Here is a 23338-nt window from a genome sequence, read left to right on the forward strand (position 1 = left end):
TGCTTTTATACCCGCACGTGCCGGCGTTTCACTGCCACATTTTGAGTTTACTATAGTAAAAACCAACCCAACGGGTGTCTTTAACTAAGGGATTGCGGGCGCTGCCAAATAATTACGTATATGTTTCCTCAAATGTACGTACAGTTTTATGTGCGCTAAACAACGGGTAGATGTATAACAAGCGCCAGCGTACCATGAGTTTCGAACGCTTATGACAATATAAACGCTTGGCTTTCAAAGCCTCTGGGGTACGCCGCGAACAGCAGCGTTACCCCGGGAAGCCTTCTTGGTGCGCTATATACTTGGGTCGAGCGAGTGAACTAGGACGACAAGTCGAATGCCTAACGTGCTCTGCGCTTAAAAAACGTCTCAAACGATAGCAGAAGGTCGGACGGTTTCATCCCAAAAGCGATGCTGAGACGCAGAATATCGCAAAAGCAGACGGCGCACGCCACTGGACGTTCTTGCGGACGCCACTGAGAGGCGAGGCTTCATGGGAAGTCACACTCGAGCGATGCATTGGGTGGGGGGAGAAAATGAGAGAGAATCGTGGCGTGGGCGAAAATGCGCCGCTGTAACAAAATTCTTGAAGGAGGTGATTACTAGGACACTGATTTACCTGAAAATGTAAACGCCTGCTTATCAACATAACCGCTTTTAGTGCCATTTTAAAGAACGGTAACTGTCAATGAAATCAGAAAATAACGGCTACCTCTTTGCAGTCCTTTACTCTATAACTATAATTTAGACTACACCGGGGGTCTTTCTACGCAACATACACTTACATTTCAGATTATACAACTGTAAACATACGTAATACTTTTGTTTTCCTATATATCATTAAAATATAACAGACATTCGAGTTTAGATACTGATTTTTCATGCGTTATCGATAATATAGTGCTGAAATGCAAATGTGACTTCCTAATATGTTAGGAAATGCTGTATTGTAACAACCGTAATTACGGATGAAAGGCTGAGAAAAGAAGAGGCAGATGTGTAAGCCGGGAAACGTTAGAGTTGGTGCGTGTTGACTGTAAACAAAGGGGTAGTACAAGGCTATTTGATGGTGACAATGGACTTGAGGCTCAAGTTCTTTCTTCTTTATGGGGCGTATGTTGTAGAGATACAATTTACATGTACACAATTTGAACAGGGCTCACGGCAACCACAGCACAAAGTATCCTCACGTCAGCAAAAATAAAAATAGGAAATCTCACCTTGCAAACGTCTTTTCCAGCTGTCAGGGTGCAAATGAGCATATTCGGAACGAGCTTTTCCAGATCTTCATTATGTAAATTTGCGCGACATTCAGTAGAGGGTAGAGCTCGCAAAAAAACGATACATTAGGTGATATGTCGGTTCTCCTTCTGCAAGGGGAAGAGACGCTAAGACAAAATTACAGCCCAAAGGACCGAAGGGCCGCATATTTTTCAAACAAAACTACCCCGTGCACTCCAAACAAACGATTTTTAATCGGAGCTGTGGTATACGGTTCCCAGTTTACTACAGCCGCATAACCCGCGTTTCTCGCTTCAACCGTGCTTCACTTGGTAGCTCGCTGGCCAAGCGCTCCGCACTTCCAGCATTGCCAGATGCGCGAGTGTATCGCCGTGATCTCTAAAACCAGCCAGTCTCGCTTCCGTTACTTCTAAAACCTGTCGAGCCTAGACTGTTTGCGCTTGCTGTAACGGTTTCGCCGGAGGAGCTTTCTGCCTAACGAATTCACCGGTTTTGTGTCCAGGCATACATTTTTTCACTTTCCAAATTTGTGCAGCGAACAAAGCAAGCAGAAAAAAAGAGGGCAACCATATTGTTGAACCTAAAATATCAAATGTTAAACTTAATGGTCCACTAGGTCCACTTCTACGCTTTTATCCCGAATTGCTGGTGATGGACCCTAACACTCCTAACTGCTACCTCTTTCTTGTGTATCTTACTGGGTATTTGTTTCGTGATATCTTGCCTTTTTGTAATTCTACGGGCCTTTCTATTGCTACATAATTCTTGTAGTTTCTAGCTGTTTTTCTTATTTGTTTGGTGCACAATACTTCCATCGAACGGATAGTAAGGCATGCCACAACTTTCTCAGAATAAAAATTCCTCAACGTTGCTGTGCCCCTCTTTGTAGTCATATTTCATCAAGCTGAAGTGTCAGGCCGGAAGAGTATTGTAAATTTTGGCTCTACCGCACGTCTCATACAGGACTACACCCCTGTAGAGCCAGGCTCAAATCTTGTGCGACGACAAAAGTATTTAAACAGCGAAGCTGCTTTGGGCCGATGGTGATAGTCCGTATGCCGTAGGTTGTGCTCCTCGCAGGGGTTAAAGAAAGGTAAAGCAAGCAGGGGTTAAACCAAGTAGAGGGGTGAGGGGCCAGTAAAAGGGTGAAAGGGGAACAGGGGAAAAAGGGTTACGGGGTGAAAGGGGAAAGTAAAGGGGTTAAAGGGGGAAAGGGGCAGAGAGGTTTACGGGTAAAGGGACAAGTAAGGATGTTAAAGGGACAAAGGGGTTACGGGGTTAAAGGGGCAAGTAAAGGGGTCAAAGCAAGCAAAAGGCTACCTTTTTGAGCGTATGCATACAATACACTAATTGTCCTTGTCATTTTACAGTGCGTACTGATCCGATAAGCTCTTGTGGCCAATCGCTGCTTCCATGCAATCATCGTATGTATTTAAAATCGAGGGTCCCCTTTAAGTCTCTTGACTCTGGAACCCTGGTATGTATGCCAATATATTTCTGTTGCTTTTTATGAAATGACGTTCCCCGACCCGACGGCGGAGGCTATACGCAGGTTTGGAAGCTACTTTGCCGGCTCATTTAGCACCGAGCGATAGTGGCAGCGTAGATATCGAAGTGTCAGTGAGCCCTCTGCCCTGGACGGTTAGCTAAAAACCTGCTTTGGGGAACCGTAAAATTTGCTTGGAAACGGCGTTGCCGTTCTGTGCCGAGCTACCGTTTTTGTTCAAGCCGCCACAAGAGAAACAGCCAAGCACGTTGATAAGATATTACACTTGGTGAAAGTGTCTCCTCCTAAAAGCATAACGTTGTTACTATAACCGATAGTATCACAAAAAAACTAATACGTCGTCCGTTAAACCGGTTGGTCGACGAAAAAGCTCTGATCAGATTTCCGGAAAAATTGCACGTGCATAAATACGGGCTACGATTACTTGAAAATTGCGAAAAAACACGGTATTTGAGAGGGATATACGCGCATCAATCACAAAAAAGAATTACCTTGTATCACGAAAAATGTACTTTGATCTCATAAACCATGAATCGGTATTGCTTTGGATCATTCGTAGCTATGTTAACTTAGTTGGGAAAATTGTAGCATGGGTTGGTTTTTTGTTCGCAATTTGGGCATGTGAAGGTGGGCAATTGATTGGGTGCACTTTCCGTGAAGAGGACGTAGCTTTTGGGGTTCTCTCAACTTTTCTGCTGAACAATTGATGATTTTTTCTTTATTTACTTTTTCCAGTAGCGGCATTTTCTGCACCTAGAGAAACAAAAAATGGACGGATTTTTTCTATTTGGGACGCTGATTATTTTGACCGCCATAAAGCAGGCCCCAAAACGTAACGCAGGCTAACAACGAAGAAAGATTTTCTCACAAACGACCAATAGAGGTTGTCACGATGAAACGCAGCAGCGGCTGCGGGTGTGAGCGGAGCCACTAAACAATAAATATCGGTCATGCGTTTTCATCCGGAGCCGTTACTCTCTCTAAAATTCTTTAAGTGGTGTTTTATCAGGCACCGAGGAAGAAGACTGGCACGTTTTTTAGAATACAATAAAAAACCATTCTATGTCCTTTACTTATTTCGACATCGACGTCATGAGTGGCATCCCGAACCAATTGTGTGGAAAAATATATGAACGTGCTTCTTCTGTCGGAAAGAGAAGAATCAATGCTTTCCGTTCGTAAATAACAATGTCGAAGCACGTAATGGCAGTCTAACTGCCCATCACACTCTAAAACATAATCTTCAGCTGTGATATAATTTTGGCAATTTTTATTTTGCATGGCGCAGAACTTGGACAATGAAGTTTGATTTTGTATGGCGGTGCAGCAATTTTGGAATTATATGGAGCTATATAAACACGTTATCACAACTTATCAGTAACTACTTGGGTATCGGTTTGTAGAGCGCATGCCACGGAGGCGTTGAAACAGAGACGACCAGACCACGTAGCAAGCCGGTTTATTTCGAACGCCGTGGGGTCTCTATCTACTGATGCCAGGGGCGCGCGAGCCCTCCGGCGGGTGAGCGCGCCCGTGGGCCTGCGTCACGCTGCTGCCGCTGGCACTGTGGCTTGCCGCTACAGGGCTCCCCCCCAAAAGAGGAGCTGGTGTGACGCTCTGATCGCCCCAACGTACATGATGGTCACGGTGGTGTGCAGCCACAGTGGGAGGTCTCGTAGGGTTGATGTCGGCGGCGGGGACGTATGCCGGTTTCAGGCGCTCTAGGGCTATGTTGTCGTGAGAGACATTGATGTCGATAACATATGTTGACGAGTGTCGTTCTAGTACAGGGAAAGGGCCAACGTAGTGTGGTTGCAATGGGTGGCGCACGGGTCCGTACCGCACAAACACATGTGTTGCCTGTTCAAGGTCCGGAAGCACATAAGGTCCTCTGGGTTTTCGTTCCCCTGTAGGCTGCGGTCGAAGGTCAGCGAGGATCAATCTCAGCGATTTCACGTAGTCCGCGGCGGAAGATGCTTGAGACGGTACCTCCAACAGGTCGGCTGGTAGTCGAAGCTGGGTTCCAAAAACGAGTTCAGCCGAAGAACACGTCAGGTCAGTTTTGAAGGCGGTGCGTATGCCCAGAAGTGTGAGGGGCAAGCGCTGAACCCACTCTGTTGGGCAGTCGTGTGCTGTGAGCGCGGCCTTAAGTTGGCAGTGAAAGCGTTCGACGAGTCCATTTGTTTGTGGCCGGTACGCTGCCGTGCGCAAGCGAGTCGTGCCGAGGAGGTGAAGGAGCTCGGCGAACAAAGCAGACTCGAACTGCCGTCCGCGGTCGGTGACGATGGATGATGGGCATCCGAAGCGCGCTACCCAGGTCGACACGAATGCTGACGCTACCGTGGGTGCGGAGATGTCGGGTAGCGGTGTGGCTTCAGGCCAGCGTGTGAATCGGTCCACACAAGTCAGTAGGTAGCGGTAGCCTTGGCAAGGGGGCAAGGGACCGACGAGGTCAATGTGCACGACGGCGAAGCGCTCATCAGGTTGTAGGAACGTCTTTGCCGGCGGAACTGGATACCGGTGAATCTTTGCGCGTTGGCATGTTGCACACGCGCGGACCCAGTCACGAACATCAGCGTTCATTCGAGGCCAGACAAAACGAGCCGCGATGAGTTTCTGCGTGGCTCGAATCCCAGGATGGGCCATGTTGTGCAGGGCATCGAGAAGCTCACGACGGCAGGTTTTGGGTACGAATGGTCGTGGCTTTCCGGTCGACAAGTCGCAAACGATCTGCTGTCCGTCGAGTGTCACGTGTTCGAGCTGGAGCGCAGTTGGGGATGTGCGAAGACGCAGTAGCTCCGTGTCGTCTGCTTGGTCAGCAGCCAGCCGGTGGAGGTCGGGTGCAATTAAAATCGGCGAAGTGGAACCAATGGCGTCCACGCGGCTTGGAACATCCGCAGCTGTGTTGTCAACGCCACTGACATGCTTGATATCCGTCGTGTACTCGGAGATGTAGGCAAGCTGCCGCAACTCTCGTGACGTGTAATGGGTGCCGGGCCGGCTGATGGCGTACGTCAAGGGTTTGTGGTCAGTGAAGATGGTGAACTGACGACCCTCAAGAAGATGTCGGAAGTGACGCACAGCCAGATACATTGCCAAAAGTTCACGCCCCAAGACACTGTACCGGGTCTGCGGTGGGGTTAGACGTTTTGAGAAGAAGGCCAAGGGCTGCCACGCGCCATTTACGTGCTGTTGGAGGACAGCTCCCACAGCAGAACTCGAGGCGTCCGTCATTAGCGCGAGTGGACGTCCTGGATTTGGGTGAGCGAGGAGAGCGGCGTTTGCCAGCGCACGTTTGATGGCATGAAAGGCTGCCTCAGCACTGGCGTTCCAGTTCAATTCAGTGGTAGAACGCTTCCCGGAAAGCAGGCGGTCGAGAGGCTGAAGCAGAGTTCCGCAGTTCCTGATAAAGCGACGGTAGAAGTTTACCAGACCCAGGAACTGGCGAAGCTTGGTGACCGACGTTGGAGTTGGGAAGTCAAGAATGGCCTGGACCTTGTTGGAGAGGGGCCGAATGCCTGTTGCATCCAGCCGATGTCCCAGAAAGTCGAGGGCGGGAACACCGAACTCGCTCTTCGTTGCGTTGATGACAACGCCATGGGCAGCTAAGCGTTCGAGGAGAATGCGGAGATGGTGAAGATGCTCCTCTAGGGACGTACTTGCTACCAGCAGATCGTCCACGTAAGCATAGACGAAGGGCAGTCCGCGTGTCACTGTATCGATGAAACGGTGAAACGTTTGGGCAGCGTTCCTGAGGCCGAACGGCATTCGGAGGAACTCGAAAAGGCCGAAAGGTGTTGTGATGGCCGTCTTGTATATGTCCTCCTCAGCGACGGGGATTTGGTGGTACGCCCTTACAAGGTCGATTTTTGAAAATATGGTGGCACCGTGCAGACTCGCGGTGAAATCTTGTATGTTGGGAAGGGGGTACCGATCTGGGATGGTGGAGAGGTTCAAGAATCGGTAGTCGCCACAGGGTCGCCAGTCACCGTTCTTCTTGGGTACCATGTGCAAGGGTGATGCGTAGCGGCTGGAAGAAGGTCGGACGATGCCAAGTTCCAGCATGTGCTCGAACTCTGCCCGGGCGATCTTGAGTCTGTCGGGAGCGAGACGTCGCGGACGAAACAAAACGGGCGGTCCGGTAGTGGTGATATGATGACGGACGTCATGAGTCACGGGCTGAGTCATGTCGGGTGGTGACGTGACGGTGGGGAACTCCTTTAGCAGGGCGGCAAACGGTTCTTCAGCAACTGTAGCGCAGGAAGGCGCTACGTCAGCAGCTGCTGTCGCTACGATGCCTTGAACTGAGAGGAGGGTCGGGGAGTCGAGAAGTCGCCGTGCCTTGACGTCGACTAGGAGGCCATGTTTGGTAAGAAAGTCAGCACCAAGGATGGCAGAGCGAACGTCCGCGACCGCAAAAATCCACCGAAAAGTTCTGCGAAGGCCCAGGTTCAAAGTCAGGGATCGCTGCGCGAACACGGGAATGCGCGTGCCGTTCACTGCCTGGAGGTAGAAGACTGCGCTGGAGTTGCGGTCGTGGCGTGAAGCTGGCAAGACGCTGATTTGCGCTCCCGTGTCGACGAGAAACTTTTGTCCGGTGGTACGATCGACGGTGTGAAACAAGCGACATTCTTCAATGGGGCCAGAACCGCTCGTCGCCGCTAGCGGTCTGCCGGGTCCGTTTCCCGTCCATGAGCATGGCAAGAGGCAGTTGCGAGCGTCTGCGCCGAAACGGCGGTGGTAGACGCATACACCGGGGGCTGATGTAGGGCTGCGTACACGAACGCAATCACGGCGTCGGGAAGATGAGCGGTCGCGTCGGTGTGACGGGCGCGCAGAATGTGTTGTGCTGTCTCGCCTCGTCGCCGCGACGAGTTGCTCCAGTCGTTCGCACAGGTGATCGACACTGGCCCGCGACGCAGACGCACCTTCGTCGGCAGGAGCTGGCGTCGTGCGAGGGGCGGGTGATGCTGGCGTCGCGGTCACACCAGCAATAGGTGAAGCTGTGCTGGCTATTTCCATTACCTTGTCGGCCAGGGACGCGAGCGAAGGGAGATCCATTGATGACGATGTTGCGAGGGCAATTTGCACGTTCGCAGGCAGGCGCTGCAGAAAGAGCTCGCGCAGCAATGCGCCGTCCATGGCTTGGGCACGTGAGCCGAGGAGTTGGGTCATGCGCCGTAGGAGTTGGCTCGGTCTGCGGTCGCCAAGCTCTTCGGTGTAAAGTAGGTGCTGTAGGCACGTGCGCTCAGATGGCGCTGTGCGTTCGGGTAGCGCTGCTTTGAGCTTGTCGTAGGCCGTTGCAGGTGGGTTGCGTATGAAGTAGGCAAGAATGTCCGCAACCTCTTCCGCAGCAGTCACGACGTAGTGGAACTTGCGTTCTTGGGAGGTGATGCCAGACAGCGCGAACTGTGACTCGGCCTGGAGGAACCTAATGGTCGGGTTGTGTTCCCAATACGGCGGCAAGCAGTGCTGGCTGCTTGCGCTGCTCGCTGGTTGTGGTCGTTGCTGGATGTGGCTCTACAACTTCGCTGGGAAGGATATCACGTCCGGGTCACCAACTTTAGAGCGCATGCCACGGAGGCGTTGAAACAGAGAAGACCAGACCACGTAGCAAGCCGGTTTATTCCGAACGCCGTGGGTTCTCTATCTACTGATGCCAGGGGCGCGCGAGCCCTCCGGCGGGTGAGCGCGCCCGTGGGCCTGCGTCACGCTGCTGCCGCTGGCACTGTGGCTTGCCGCTACAGGTTAAAACGCGGCAATATGTTTGGACACAAACCAACAACTCTGTACTATACCCCGTCAACAATTATTGGGTGATTCATTCTCTCCCTTACTGCTACCCTTGACCCCGTATCATCCGAAACCAAGAATGGGTTGCTTGTCGGTGATCGTACCTTTAGCTTTCTGGATACCAACTCTTCCCCATACTTTTATTCCACCTACTGTACCGATGGTTATGGCCTTGATTTGGTAATACATTCCTAGGCCTCACTTTTTAATCACTCCCCGACTAACATATTTCCATCACCTGTATACATTAGGCATTGCCAACTAGGCAAGAAAACATTAACTATAAACCACAAATATTTGTTACCTTTATTGCTACTGCATGACATAACACTTCTACGTCCGATCGGTTTTCAATTGTACAAATTTACTAAGGCTATTTCTTGAGCAGGCTCCTTCGCCATCACTTTCATAAAAGGTCCCTAGATTTCGCTGGGTGTTTTCAGTACACTGTTTTTGAAGGCAGTTTTCGAAAGCGCTGAAAATTTTCAGCGTACACAGAAATACAGGCTGTGCGGTCGCCCTCGGATTTCAATAGCCTTACTTATGGGTTTAAGGATAGCTTGTAGAAGATGCCGACAATTTATCGTTACTTTATTAGTTCGATATAACACTGCTACAATGCGGTGAAGTTTTCTCAGCAAAAAATGCATTGGTAAGAATAACACTCTAGCAATATCAGTAATAACCGCAGGAAACATCGGCCACTAATAAACAGCTTTCTCATTTCAACATCAATGTTTGGTTTAGGTAAAGAAACCGTATTTATGGCATCACCAATAGAGAAACCACTCTATCTGTTTAGGCTTTTAGAAACAACATTTGTTTTGCTCAAACAATGAAACAGTGACTTTGCCAGTTTTGTGACTTTTCCAACGGTGACTCTGCCTTGTTACACCACATGATGCTTATCGAGACAAACGCGTGTGGTGCCCATTTTAAAGAAAAAACATTTTGTTGCATTGTTTACATGGCATTGTGGGGGACTTGGTAATGTTGAATGGCTGGAGCTACAATGTGTTTCAAGCTTGAACAGGAAGCAAGGACAGAAGGATAAAACAGGATGATATAAATGTCGCGCTGCATTGTTATTTTTCCTGTGCTCTTTTTCTTTCCGAAGTTTAACCACTTTTTCGTGTTAAATGCTGTACGATCAAAATTTCTCCCTCTCTAAAAAGTAAACGAGAACCTTGTGGTGATCTGATTGAATTTGAACAGGCATCCCCATAGATTATTGCTGTGTTCTCTGAACCACTTTTTAAATGGTAAACCTATGTTTTATCCGCAACCTCAAGACACGCAATTGAATCATTGTGTAATGTCATTTGCAGGTTAGAAAGGAAAACATGCCACATCTAGAACTAAACGCGTGCAAAGCACACACATGCATTAGGAAGGTGAAGCCGCTTTGGGGCAAACATTTCAGCAGCATACACGCTCCGTGCGTGGGGCATTGTTCCCGGAGACGTGACCAGTGCTGCGAAAAAATAGGTCGTTGTTGTTTCTCGTAGGGCATACTCACTTGGTATATTTCCCCAGAATCGGAAGCTCTGAGCAGATGATTTGCCAGCTCCGCAAAAATCAGAGAACTGATTGCGATCGAAAAAGAACCAAATGTGTGTCGCCTTGACTCGGAAGGTATTTGCATAGGACAAAAACACGCGCACACCAGCCGTGCAGACAAGTAATTTCGGGCAAACCTATGGGCGTAGCAGTTTGTGCACTTACATAGGTTGTGTCGTAAGACGCTATAAGAAAACAAAAAAGCGTGAACACACTGCAGCAAAACGCGTGGTCGAAAGAAGTCACGGTAGCAGAAATAAAATAAGCCAAATTAAATGCGGAAATACCTTTGCAGTAAAACGTTTGTACAATTGCCAGATTTCTTCTTCAAAGCACTTTAACAACATAGGTAAGCTGATAGATTTTTCTGGCGATGTTCAATGTAACAAACTGCCCTCCTGGCCAAGTTGGCATTTTTGGCAATCTTCAAAACTTCTCACTAGTCCCGTTGCTAAAGTATCAACATATTTAAAATTTGTTCACAACGGCCTGTTTTCTTGATTCCATAAACGAAAAAAGAGCCAGCAACGTCGTTATGTCTCCCTTCCTAAGCGAGAGAGTAAGAAACGACAGAGCCTTTGGTCAGCTACTGGTATAAAAGTTTCCAAGGACCTTCAGCTGATTTCTCTCCTTTCACTACCAGTTTTGCGATAAGCAGATTGACCAGAGGGGATTCGTCGGCACCGCCACTGCTCCTGCGGTCGTAGAAGATAGCCTACAATTACTCCCGAATCACTCGCCTGGGACCTCTTGCAATGTCATGAAACGCTGCCATAGCTCGCTGGGTCAATGCTCAAGCCAACGTCTGCTTCTATATCAGGGTCCCACACTTCCGGCATTCCCATTTACCCGTTTCAGGCCAGAGCTGAGAAGACGCTGTGCAATGTCTTAGCCCATTGAAAACAAAGATATTTCATCGCCATCAAAATTCAGTCTCCCGAACTTCATCTGCGTCCTTCATAGGGGGGATCCTGTCCCCGTACCATGCGTACAGGCATCAACCAGACTGAGAGACCGAGTAGATCACACATCGGACGCACAGGCTTGCCTAAATTGTTTGGTGTGCGCGGCTTGTGTACGGGTGTTTTACACACATGCAATAACTTCAGAGCCAAGGGGGCACGCACAACTACTCGCCACCTCAACGTTCAGGAGATTCTAATACACGCTTTAACCCACCTCATAAGTACTAAAATCGTGCAACCTTATCTTGCCATCCTCTCATCGCCTTGGCAGTCTCCCAGGACACCTACATCAAACTTTTTTTTCTTAGCACTCATCTGCACTTCCTCAAATATGGTAACCAATGTCCATGGTCATCAAATCCAACCTTTTCGTGTTAAGACTGACACTAATTTTACATCACGTAGAAGTCTTCTACACCGCAGAAACAAAGAAATATATCGATGGCTGCGCTCTTGCATTTTAATATTATTTCTGTGCACCGCGATTCCTGACCCATCAAAGCGGTTCTCACTTTCGGGTATCAACCCGCCAAGACTCAAACTATTATTAGAGCCTTAGAAGGGTACTACACCCCAGGAACAAAGAAATATGTCGATGGCTGCGCTTGGAACAGTTTACATCATTCTGAGCACCACGTTTTCTGACCGATCAAAGCTGTTCTCCCTTTCGGTTACCGACCCGCCAAAAAACGTAAAATATTGTAGAGGCATTGTGAAACTGTCGCCGTATCAACCATGCCGAGTGACTTGCTTTATTTCTCACATCAGCCCTGTGAAGAAGTCGGCCGTAGTCTGCCGCAGTTATCCCCAAACCAAGGCTTACATCCGACCATATAGCCTAGACATATGCTCCGTAGTGATGTAGAGATTTATCAAAATTTACCCTTCCCGGGCTTAATATGACCAATTTAGCTCTGCTAACCTCTTGATCACATCTTCCTACATACGTTACTGCCGCCCACGCCACGCCTCCCTTCTCTGGGGATCCACTCTGTTAGTCTTATTAACAAACGGTTTGCTGCCCTTCACAATACATGCCCTGCCAACGTCCAGTTCGTCTTCCTAATTTTTAGCAAGATGCCCTTAACACACGTTTGCTCCCTTGCCTCCTCCGCTCTCTTCTTGTTCCTAATGTAACAACTATCATCTTTTTGCTCCCTTACCCCTCCGCTCTCTTCTTGTCCCTAATGTAACGAGTATCATCTTCCGCTGCATTGCTTGCAGAGTCATCTTCAATTTAAGTTCAACCATTTTATTTTCTGCACTGCAGGTGAGTACTGGTGAGATGCAGCTGTTATACACTTTTCTCTTCGCGGAAAATCGTAGGCTACCATTCATTATCTGAGAATGCCTGGCGATTGTAGTACACCCCATTTTATTCTCCTAACAATGTAGTAATTATATTTACTATTAAAATTGTCTAAGAATTTTATTCATTCTTCAAATTGGCACAGGACCGTAATAATTCGACACCTGGCAGTGGGCGTAGACACGCTGATGACAATGATTGTGTTAAAGAACACAATTTAGAGTATTTTGGCGCAAGGTCAAATTTAGAGTGATTTAAATGTGAGTAATGCAACAAATCAGTGTGAATATAAGTGAAACCAATGAATCACAAAGAGATCGCTGGCGTACAATCCCGTTTGTAACCCCGCATGATACGAGATGAACATTAAAACCATGATATCTCTAAAACGTTTACGTAAATTTAAATTAAAACGTCGGGTCATATCCCAAAATATAGGCTTGATTCAGTAGAGAGTTGTAAAACTTTATCCCTCCAATTTGTACAGGTTGTATAGTGTCCAGTGCTTTACATTCTGTGAAGATGGGCACTATCCGTACGGCCTCTGAGCGCCTGCAGCACAATGGTGTTGAGGAACGTTTGTGCAGGGCGAAGCGGCTTACATGGGAAAGGTCGATTCGCATTCTTGCTAATGCAACGTGTTTCTTGTGGGAGTCACTTGTGTATCGCCACAAGTATGGTATTACCATGTGTAGTTTGTGGTCTGCTTGTTGATTCAAGCCTGCTTGTCATGTTTCATGAGGTGTATGATGTGTGGTCTGACGTTAATTCAAGGTCTTGTTTTGAATACTGTGTTTATGAGAGCAACTGCAGCAGCAGTTTCTGCCGCGGCGTATTTTCCGCCATTGTCAGGGTGTCCTGGAATTCAGGCAATGTTTAGTTTATCTTCTAAAGCGTATCCTGGCATAATATTCTTAAAACGATCATTGATTATATTAATAAAAATGTGGCTAGGTAGAGCCGATGTTCTTGAGCAGTGCTTGGGTAAATTCAGTTTTGCTTCGATGCGCTAAACACCTATGTGAAACGTCTGTCGTGAGCATTAAGGCCCACCGGAAAAAAAAACAAATGCGAAGGCTCGAAAAAACCATAACTGGATTACGAGTGAGGACCAAAAGCAGACCGAATCTGTCGGTCTATGAACTTGGAGTAACCCGTGCTTGTGACGTAAATACTCTTGTAGCGTAAGCGTGAAGTATCACTCCAAGAGCAAAAGGCCAAGGTGAAATTGAGGCTCTGGTTCTTTCGCAGCTTGTATGTGAGTCAGCAGCCTGCGGGTAGTGCGAACGAGCGAATCGTCCCGGAGCCAGGGGAGAGAGACCATTGCGTGCGAAGTACGGCACTGCCAACCGCTCGAGGAGTCCGCCCACCGCCACCGCGCTGCAAATACTGCAGATTACCATTACTGCGTTGGTGAGTGAAAGCGTCCATTCGGGCCTCTCCTGAATCGATGGGGTTTGAGCTAAGCCGGATGAGCCACATTTAAATATACACTGCAGTGATCCGAAGCCAAACGTGTTCTTGTGTTCCTTCGGCAACTGATAAAGTGCGGACAAAGTAAACAAAGTACAACTGCGTAAAACAGATCATAAACACTAATTTATGCCCGTGTGATCAACCCTCACAACTATACCACCTCCGTCTTTGAGGGGATCTCAGCTCATCGCATTCTTATGGAACTTAGTAATTGATGACCCGCGCCCCTAAACACCATTGTTCAGTAGTCTGAAATGCTAGACAGGTTCATAAAGTGTTTGTAACGGCGTAGTGTCTTATTTTTTGAAACATGCGAAATCTGTACTGCACGAAAACCTAGCGGACGAAATCCACATTTCTCATTTAAATAAATTCTGAACATACAAAATTCTTTTCTTTAAAATCGGGGTGTAATTGAGTGCAGTATTTGGCTTAACCATAACGTTTAGCTCGTAATGCTGACCACAAAAACGTAATCCTACCTCTCAAGAATTACGTGTTAATATTTTGGTTACGAATTCGAACACGACAGTAAATATAGGGATTTTTCTCAACGAAGGCGCCGCTTTGTCTCGGGTCACCGTAAAGGACGAGGCTATGTCCAAACTATGTGCATTTTATACACAGGAATATATACAGCATATATATGAGACGACTAAAATAAACCGCAGTGGGGCTTAGACAGTGCTGGCCTCTGTCTAAGCACCCTCTCGCATCTTTACCCGCAACCTGAAGCAAGTTTGATAGCAAGAAACTGCTGTCCGCTGAATTGGCGGACGTATATACCCTTGGTTGCTGAAGGGGAAACGTCAAAGAAAAAAACAAAACGCCACGGCATATTTTGCGCGCTAGTCAAGTTTATTCACATATATGCGCGCCGGTAAGCCACCAAAGGTAATGAAATTTAGGTGCTTCCTTTTTTAGCCAGCCGGGACAATCCTGATCGTTTCTGTGCGCCCTTTGCGTGCGCACCGATGTACGGAAATTGAGGCTTTTAACAGGTAATGACATCTAAGTCCAGGTGCCCCCGTCGTGCGGCACCCGCAGAACTGTGACCTCCGCGCTCAAAGCGAACACCGCCCACTCAAGAAGGGAGCGTACGTAAGTGCGGAACCCTACTTTGGACAGTTTCAAGGAAACCCAAACCTTTTATTCCAGGCCGAACGCACCTCTGCTAGTTTCCACCCTAACCTTGCGTGCAGGTGGCATAATTGGAGGTGGCTGCAGGACGGGGCTGTCGTCCTCGGGTCGATGCAGGGGGGGATGCCGCAGCACGGTGACAAGAACGCTCGGACCATTCAACAAACCTTCTAGATCGTCTGGCTTGTCCTGGATGGTACTTGATGTTTACGCTGTGTACGGTTTTGTGAATTACTATTCGGCGTTTTGTTTGTTTTGTGGCCGAAGGCTGCGCACACTAAACAGCCTGCGGTTTGCTAGTCCCGCTAATAAAACGCTTCTCTAGCTGATCGCGTTTTTTTGCGTTTCCTACCTCCTTCAGCATTGCATGCGGTGGTTTCTACCCTCTTTCGCGCCCCAAAAAGCGTAGGGAAACGCGGTTACTGCGTCGGGTTTTGTGATCTCATGTCTTCATCTACCAGGATTGCCTGGCCGGGACGGTTGCACGTCTGTTATTAGTGTTCCAAGCTTTGTCAGAGGAAGTCATGCCCCTACGGGGCCAGTCACTTGAAATCCCGACGTTCTAAACTTGTCTCCATACATTCATACAATATTAATGTCACTGTACAAACACTTTTTCCCGCTGAAACGTTTATTAACGAGGGCGAACTTGTGTTAACAAGCAAGGTGCAATGATTAGACTCAGACGAATATTCGAGCTCTTTCTTATTCTCTTCTTCTCCGGCTCACCTTCCTTATCTTGATAGGTTATTAGCAGCTGCTCCTGAGCTGGCCATGTGCTGAAACCGCAAGATATGTCGGACGCGTCCCCAGGGGTAATGCGGTAACGTTCACACTGATTTCGAGCCGTCGCATTGCTCACAACGCTTATCTCGCTCTCCCTCGCCGTCTACTATCTGCTGTAACGAAACGCCAAGTTCAAGATTTTGGGAGGAAGAAAATAATTTGGCATCATGCAAGCGGTCAAATATATCATCAATTCTGGGTAGAGGATGAGGCGTATAGCTTTGTCACACTGTTGAATATGCGGTAGTGGATGCAGAAACAAGAAGAGTCGTCTTTTTTGCTTAGAATCATGAGAGGTGAGACCCACGCACTTTGGAATGGTTGGATGACATCACCCTCCAGAAACTGTTCCAGGAGCTTCTGAACTGCCTCCCGCCCCTTTGGGGGCACCTTGCGTAGGTGCTGCCAACGAGGGTTGGCGGACGCATCCGTAATCATTTGCCGCGCTGCGATAGGCGTACGGCGCTCATGAGATGTCTTGATTGAGCATAAATCAAAATATGTTATAAAGCTTATCACCATCGTCTCTGTGCCCGAGAGCTCCTGGTCGATTTCCAAATGTGGGCGGACGTCTGCTGTGGAGAATACATCTTGACGTCAGCTCCAGTACCATTACATACCTCACTCCAACGAGTTCATCGATGAATGCGATGGTGACACTTTCACGAGATGACGACGCTCGTTGGTGAAGTTGGTAAGCAATACGGTGTGCAGCGCTTTTGCAGCTGTACAAATCACCCTGGTATGCAGATGCTACTGTCAAGCGGAACCGCAAATTAATTTTAAGCTATACCTTCATAGTCCATGCATGAGTCACTTATTGATAGTGAAAGTAGACTTGTGCGGGCGATAAGCGTTACGTGGTCGTCAACAATGGGAAGAGCCATGTGGCGGTCCATTACGTCTTCCGGGTATAGCTTCTTTGTGAAAGACCTGAGTGTGGACATCGACAATTCAATGAAAGCACCATTCAAGTTGAGAAAGTTTATGACAAGTAACAATTCCCTTGAACACGCTGGGAGTACTACGAAGGGGCCGATGTATGTGAAGCTCCAAATCTCAAACCGTGCAATGCACCTACCGGCCGGTGTATAAAATGGCCGCCAGCTGTGCGAATTAGTAGGCTGGTCTAGAGGTGAATACTTTCTTATGTGAAGTCCCAAGAGTGCTGCGTATAACCTAATCATCTCAGCTGTGTCGGCCAAAGCAATCATCGTAAACACACGGATTCGACAAGTAGGTAACGGGAAGCAGTTTCAATGGAACCGCTTTTGCTCTCTCAATCTACCTCGTTGTCAGTATACAATCGTTTATGCCCACGTCGTTGTCGAAATAGGGGATCTTTGAGTGATTTCTCCTCCACCGATCATCATGGGTTAATTCAGTTTTTCCGCCTTTCAGGGCTGGGTGATAGGCCGTTGGTGGGCGTTCGCGCTAAGTAAGCACTGAAGCAGCGTCGTCAGTTTCCAGACTCCTTACGGGACTCAGTGCGGCGGGGTAGAAACTTGTCCCGAGGTTCGGCGTTATATCACTCAATTGCAGGCAGCTGTTCCCTGTTTCTAGGACGTGCCGAATTGAGTGCAAATTCACGCCATCCGGAATTGCGGCACGGGCGCGCGATACACATGGCCGTCCTCCCAATTGTAGAGGCAGAGGGTTGTACGGTCAGTGGCATGCCAGAGATCACTCTTCCGGATTGTGAAACCACTGAGTAAAGCATGGGGATAGAGGAATGAAGCTTACGGCAGTCGGTTGTGCTTCAACAGCGCCCACAGTGGGCGGAGGACAGCAGTGGCACTACCGGAGGGTATATGCAGCTATGGCTGCAGAGTCCCACCGGCAGTGGCGAAGGTATTGTCTGGTATGGCCGCGAACTCTCTTCAGCTGGCTCGAATACTCATACAAACTGCCTTATTTTGCTCGTGATGGGCTCAGAAAAAATACAGTTCGAGAAGGAACCTGACCAGGATGCATTACTTGCAGCTCATCCAGAACGATCCTCTTAACCATTTCGGAAATGCCATCGACGTCGCCCGCCAGCGCTGTCAGATTTTTATGCCAATGACGGCACCTTCCGGGCGGCTGTACTGCCATGCCCTTTGCTGAAACGCCCTTTCTATTGTGGTGGCCTCTGAAACAAATCCTGGAACTGTGTCTAGAGCACTCCTTCCCGGTCTGGCAATATTATCTTCCTGGACGCTGCGCATCAGATGTCCCAAATTGTTGTCATCGCGCTAGGGTGAACCTACGCGCGGAAATAAGTGGACAATGCCCTCGATGTACACGGCGACGACCCCATTTCAGTTTAGTTTCTGGAAAATACCGTTATTTCAGGTTTTTTGCGGTCGTTGCTCACACAGGCAGCTGGTAGGCGCTAGGAAGACATTGCAAATTCGTAATCCTCAAACCAAGTGCCCGCAGATTCTTTTAAGCGAAGAAGACTTTGCAAAGCTCGTTATTATCACTCTAATCACTGTTGTCGGCAACGTGCCAAAACGTCTTTAGCGAGTCTTCTGCATCTCAATAGCCAGGAAGTCGCAGACGCGACCGGAGCGCCGTTGTCCCATCCCGTCATCATTGGTGTGTGATCTGGCAACGGACGCACTCCACGGGTAGACCAAGCATTGGGTGGCTTGTCCGCTTGTGAACAGGCGTGACTTGGATGTTGTTCAGCTTGCTGAAAACCCTTGGCGAACAAGTTATCATCTACCCAGCACAACCACCACTTCAGTCTTAGTGTAAACAATTAGCTGGTAAACTTAGTAAACAACTAGCATAAACGCTTAATTAACAAGGCTAACTTGTGCCCACAATGAACCTGTAATGTTCAGCCATAGGCGAACTCTAGGGCTCTTCGTCGTTCTCTTATTTTCCGCCTCGTTTTCTTCTTCTGCGTAAAGTATTAGCTGCTACCCACTCAGTTGAGCATGTGCGGTAACAGCAGCATCTGCCTGATGAGCACCAGGGTCATGGCGGTAAGGTGCAAGCAGATTACAAGCTGTGGCAGTACCGTCATTAAATTTTTGTTTAATACAATATACACGGGGTGCAAAGACTGATCATTTCTAGTTTTTTGGTATTTGATAAACACTTTTGTGATGTGGATTAGTCATAGTCTTGAAGGATTTTGCCCAGTCCGTCCTTATGTTTATGTGCACTTAAAATCGCTGCGGTTACGCTAGATTAGGCTAAGTTCAATTGCTATAAATAAGCCTAGGTTGAGGTTGGCAGATAAAAGTAGGGTGTGGTGGATCTCGTTATGCGAAGCTGTGAGTTTTTCCTTCGCCATCCTAAATGTTTTGGATGGTGAAGTGGTTCGAGACGCGACATTATGAAAGGTAATGTTACCGAGCTTAGAATCTTGTACTTTTTATTGTCCCGTAGAAAACAAATGTAGAAAACGAAAATAAAACATGCCCCGCGGCTTGCCCTAAATGGTTGGGTTTCAAATAAAGTTTTGGAAACAGTGCTGTGTTTCATGCTTTGAAATACATTGATGCGCGGACCAGTAGAAATAGTCAGCTGTGAAACTAGAAATGCTGCGTGCAATATTCGCGGTATCTTTTACCAATATGTGATGTTATTTTGGCAATAAGGATCTTGTTTTAATTAAAAAAGCGCTTATATAACAAAGAAATATTTTATTGTGTTTTATTTTCCACCGAGTTTTTATGTACATACAATAGCTGAATATGTATTAAAAACTAGCCAGGTTGGAGCATTTGCGTGCCTGCAATTTTACTTAACAAATCACCTACATGAATCTTTTGCATATACATGATCTATGGCCAGACTCTTTCTGTTGCTCCATTCTATCCTCTAGCCGTGTTGCTAGAGTCGTTTCCTTACAAAATTTTGTTATGGCTCTCTTCTTAAAAGTTTTGAGTTCGCAAGTCTCTTTTCAGGAGAACACGTCGCCCGATAGTTGCGACTCACACTTATATACTTCACACAAATTCCCCACAATTGTTCTGTATTGGAGCCACGTACTTTGCTAAATGAAACGAAGAGGAAACATTCTTTATCACACATGCACTGCATTTTTTTTGTAGAGTATACTGAGGTTGAGTGCCTTATTATAACTCCACCATGCGTACATGAGATGACACCTTGACTGAAAAAAATACATATTTAATTACGTGTTTTCGCTCATTAGGCAATAGAACTTTGCGAGGCTAACGACGACCCATAACGTCCAAACCACCTGGACTTTGAATAATAAAGCGCAGTATTAGCACATCGTACGAGCAGACGTTCAATTTTGTATGACTAAATTTTTGTTGCTTTATCGGCATACACATTCTAGCCAATGAGAACACGCGAATACAAGCTAATGTCTTGCATCTTGAAAAAAATGGCCATGCTGGTACAGCTAGAAAAAAAAAACTTTTAGCAAATGCGTAAACAAATTTGTTTCTTACTGAAATGGTGTATACCCCAACCGGCAGCAAGAACTTGCTTATTTTTCACCCTTATGTGCTCTTGTGGCAAGCATACAGTATGTACAAATTCGTCCAGCAAGAATGCGTCATTCACCTGTAAAATAACAGCAAATAGCCAACCGAACACAGGGGAAATTAAAGATGAAATTTTATGATCTGTTTGTATAAACATTCGTTTTTCGTTTTGCTTCCGTTTCACAAAAAATGATTCCAGATAATTTTGAGTGCAGAGACATTCATTACATAACCTTCAATTTTTCCAGCATTCAAATTTCTGGTATAAAATACAATGTCAATATCGCGCTAATATGGGAAAGGAAGCTCTGTTTTTGGTAGTTTGAATAATGGATTGAACAACATGTTTTCCACCCAGTATATCACCGCCACTAAGCAGTCTAGGGGAGGAGCAGAACACTTGGAGCAATGTCTCCAATCAACCGTAATGGCTTTTAGAGAATATTTAGCATCAGCGCTAAAGCTTTTCCTAGATGCGCGGTAGCGCTTGACGACAGCGCTAGAGTTTTTTTTTAACAAAACACCTGCGCTAGCCGGAGACCCGGCGGTGGACGCGATGCACGCGGTCACAGCGATGAGCATTTTCGCGCTCCTCAGGAACAACATGTGGTATACCGGGCGAGACAGGCAGCCAAGACCGATGGCTCTTCGGAATAAGGAGGTCCTACACCTGGCGGCCCGCGCAAAAACAATGACAGCTCCATTAAACGTTTATTCCTCATTCTGATTGTCCTCATAGGGGGGTTTCCAGTTTCTTTCTCTAAAGCCATGCGGCCGGCGGAGACACTCTCTAGAGGCCTCAAGACACGCGCTTACGACCGTCGTCATTTTCGTGGTGTTCTTTTGCTGCAACAGCAAACGTGCGGCCAGTAACAACCTACTCCGCGGTTTACATGATGCGAGACAGTGTTTGCTGATATGTATGATGGACCACCAATGTGGACAGCTCGTTTAAGCCAAGATCAGCACCTAGCCCCAGAAAAAAAATGTAGGTCTCATGTTGCTCAAAGCGCCGCTATATCGAGTTGAATGTCAAGAGTGTGACCACATTAGCAACTTGCTCTCTTGAATTACGTCTCAATGTTGTGCTTCCACAAGCTGAACCCACAATGTTTAGCACTAACATATATCCTACATAAATGTGTTGCTAAGGTCAGGGCACCCCGCGTTTCGACGAGCATGTCGTCTTGGTCCGGCGAGACGCGTTCCTTGTATTATTGAATGGTTTGGCAACGAACTAAAAAATTGTGCGCTGCGGTCCAAATGGTCACAATGTTTTCTATACAAGTTTTAACCTATTTATTTATTTTTTTTATTATAAACCTTACATGCTCCAGGTGGAGCATAGAGTAAGTTGGGGCATATAGCCAACACACTGGAAAAGAGAAATATAAAGAAGATCAAGAGGACATCATTATACATTTTTAAAGAAAAGGTACCCTCAAAAATTTTTAAACACTCATATCAAAAGAAAATTTCAGGGAATGTGTAAACAGAGATCGAAAGCAGGGTTATCAAGTATGTAAAAAGCACAAATGTGAAGTAAAAACATTAGAAAAAAATGCAGATTTTGTTGTTCGCAAAATCTGTCATGGTTTGTTATAGAAGCGATAGCGTTCGCAAGTTCATTCTAATGAGATATGGCACGAGGTAGAGCCGATGAATTGAATGCAAGTGTTTCCCTATAGATACGCTTGAAGCTGCATTGATTGTGAATTGCGACTGTAGTTCCAAAAAATAAAACGGGCGGCTATGTTTTGGATGTACTCGAGCAGATTAATTAACTTTGTTGAGGTGACCATATAGATGAGGCGAATTCTAGCTGCGGGTGGGCGAATGGGAAGTAGGACCGTTTGCGCATGGCTGACGGCGCGTTACGCAGGTTACGACGCAGGCGTCCCAAAGTTTTAGTTGCTTTTGCGCAGATTGAAGTAAAGTGAGTGGACCAGGAATGTGTAGATGTAAAATTGATACCTAAATATTTGTAGGCAGTGGCTCGTGGTATGCTGCGTAATTTACACGGTAAGTGACATCAGAGCGAGCATGCTTACGAGATAAGGAGATAGTTTTGCACTTGTTTGTGTTTAACCTCATTTCCCAAGTCGCACACCAGGAATTAATTTGGTCGAGGTGTTTTTGCAAGGCAATATTATCTTGGGCAGTGTACAGATACGATAAATGATACACTCGTCTGTGAAAAGCCGCACGCACGATGAAATGTTATTTGGCAAGTAGTTAATGCAAATTAAAAACAGTAATGAACCAAGGATGCTGCCTTGAGGTACCCCTGGGGTGACGTCAGTTATAGTTGAAGAAGAACCATTCACTACGGTGAACTGTTGTCGAAGCATCAAGAAGTTTCGCAACTACGATAAAGTGAATGAATCTATGCGGAGACATGGTAATTTAGAAATGAGGCGACAATGAGCAACACGGTAAAATTCCTTAGGAAATTCCAGGAATATGTTGAAAATATGTTGAAATGCAACTCTGAGGAAACTTCAAGCAACTGGGTATCCCGGGAGAAACCTTTTCTGAAGCCATGCTGATGTTTGTAAATGTACCTATTTTTAACTAGGTGTTTTAAAATGTGCGATGCGATGATTGGCTCAAGCAACTTGTAGCAGATATATTGTAATGAAATGAGTCGATAGTTTTCATGTGACGTTTTATTACCATTTTTGAATACGGGATTGACTTTGGCTATCTTCCAATCTATGGGTAGCTAGCCTTAAATTAAGACTGTTTGAAAATATTGCCGCGAACCATACATTGGGTTTGTTTATTTGTGTTTTGCTTTTACCGCCGGCTGCGCCGGTTTGTGTTATCTCTGCGCCAAGGGAAGCGCGTGTTCCATTCTTTCTTTCTTTGCCGCATGTGTTATCTGTTGTGATAGGGAGAGCATTCCGATCTAACGTGAACAGCCCAGAATAATCTTCTTGGATCTACTATGTTCTCGATGCGAATCGACGTTTCGAGAACCACGCGCGCCAAAAGATAAAAAGCCTGCAGTGCGGAAGCCGGGGCATTCGATTCGACGACACTCGCCTGTGCAAGTCACTTTGTTGACCGCTGCTTCGCCGCCTCTGTATTCTTTTGAGTT

The 23338-nt window shown here is 46.9% G+C and overlaps 1 long non-coding RNA gene across 1 annotated transcript in view; it reads right to left on the reverse strand.

The window, feature by feature from the left end:
- Positions 1–1227: 1227 nt before the first annotated feature.
- LOC144142133 (uncharacterized) overlaps positions 1228–23338 on the reverse strand; it is a 30466-nt gene continuing 8355 nt past the window's right edge. The window contains exons 2-3 of the long non-coding RNA XR_013316852.1: positions 20200–20314; positions 1228–1370 (exon numbers count right to left, since the gene is read on the reverse strand). This is a non-coding gene — a long non-coding RNA (uncharacterized LOC144142133). The remainder of the gene's footprint in view (positions 1371–20199; positions 20315–23338) is intronic.

The sequence above is a fragment of the Haemaphysalis longicornis genome, unplaced genomic scaffold (genome assembly GCF_048455015.1).
Source record: "Haemaphysalis longicornis isolate Haplotype H1 unplaced genomic scaffold, Haemaphysalis longicornis Haplotype H1 scaffold_6, whole genome shotgun sequence".
In the NCBI taxonomy this organism is placed as follows: Eukaryota; Metazoa; Arthropoda; class Arachnida; order Ixodida; family Ixodidae; genus Haemaphysalis; species Haemaphysalis longicornis.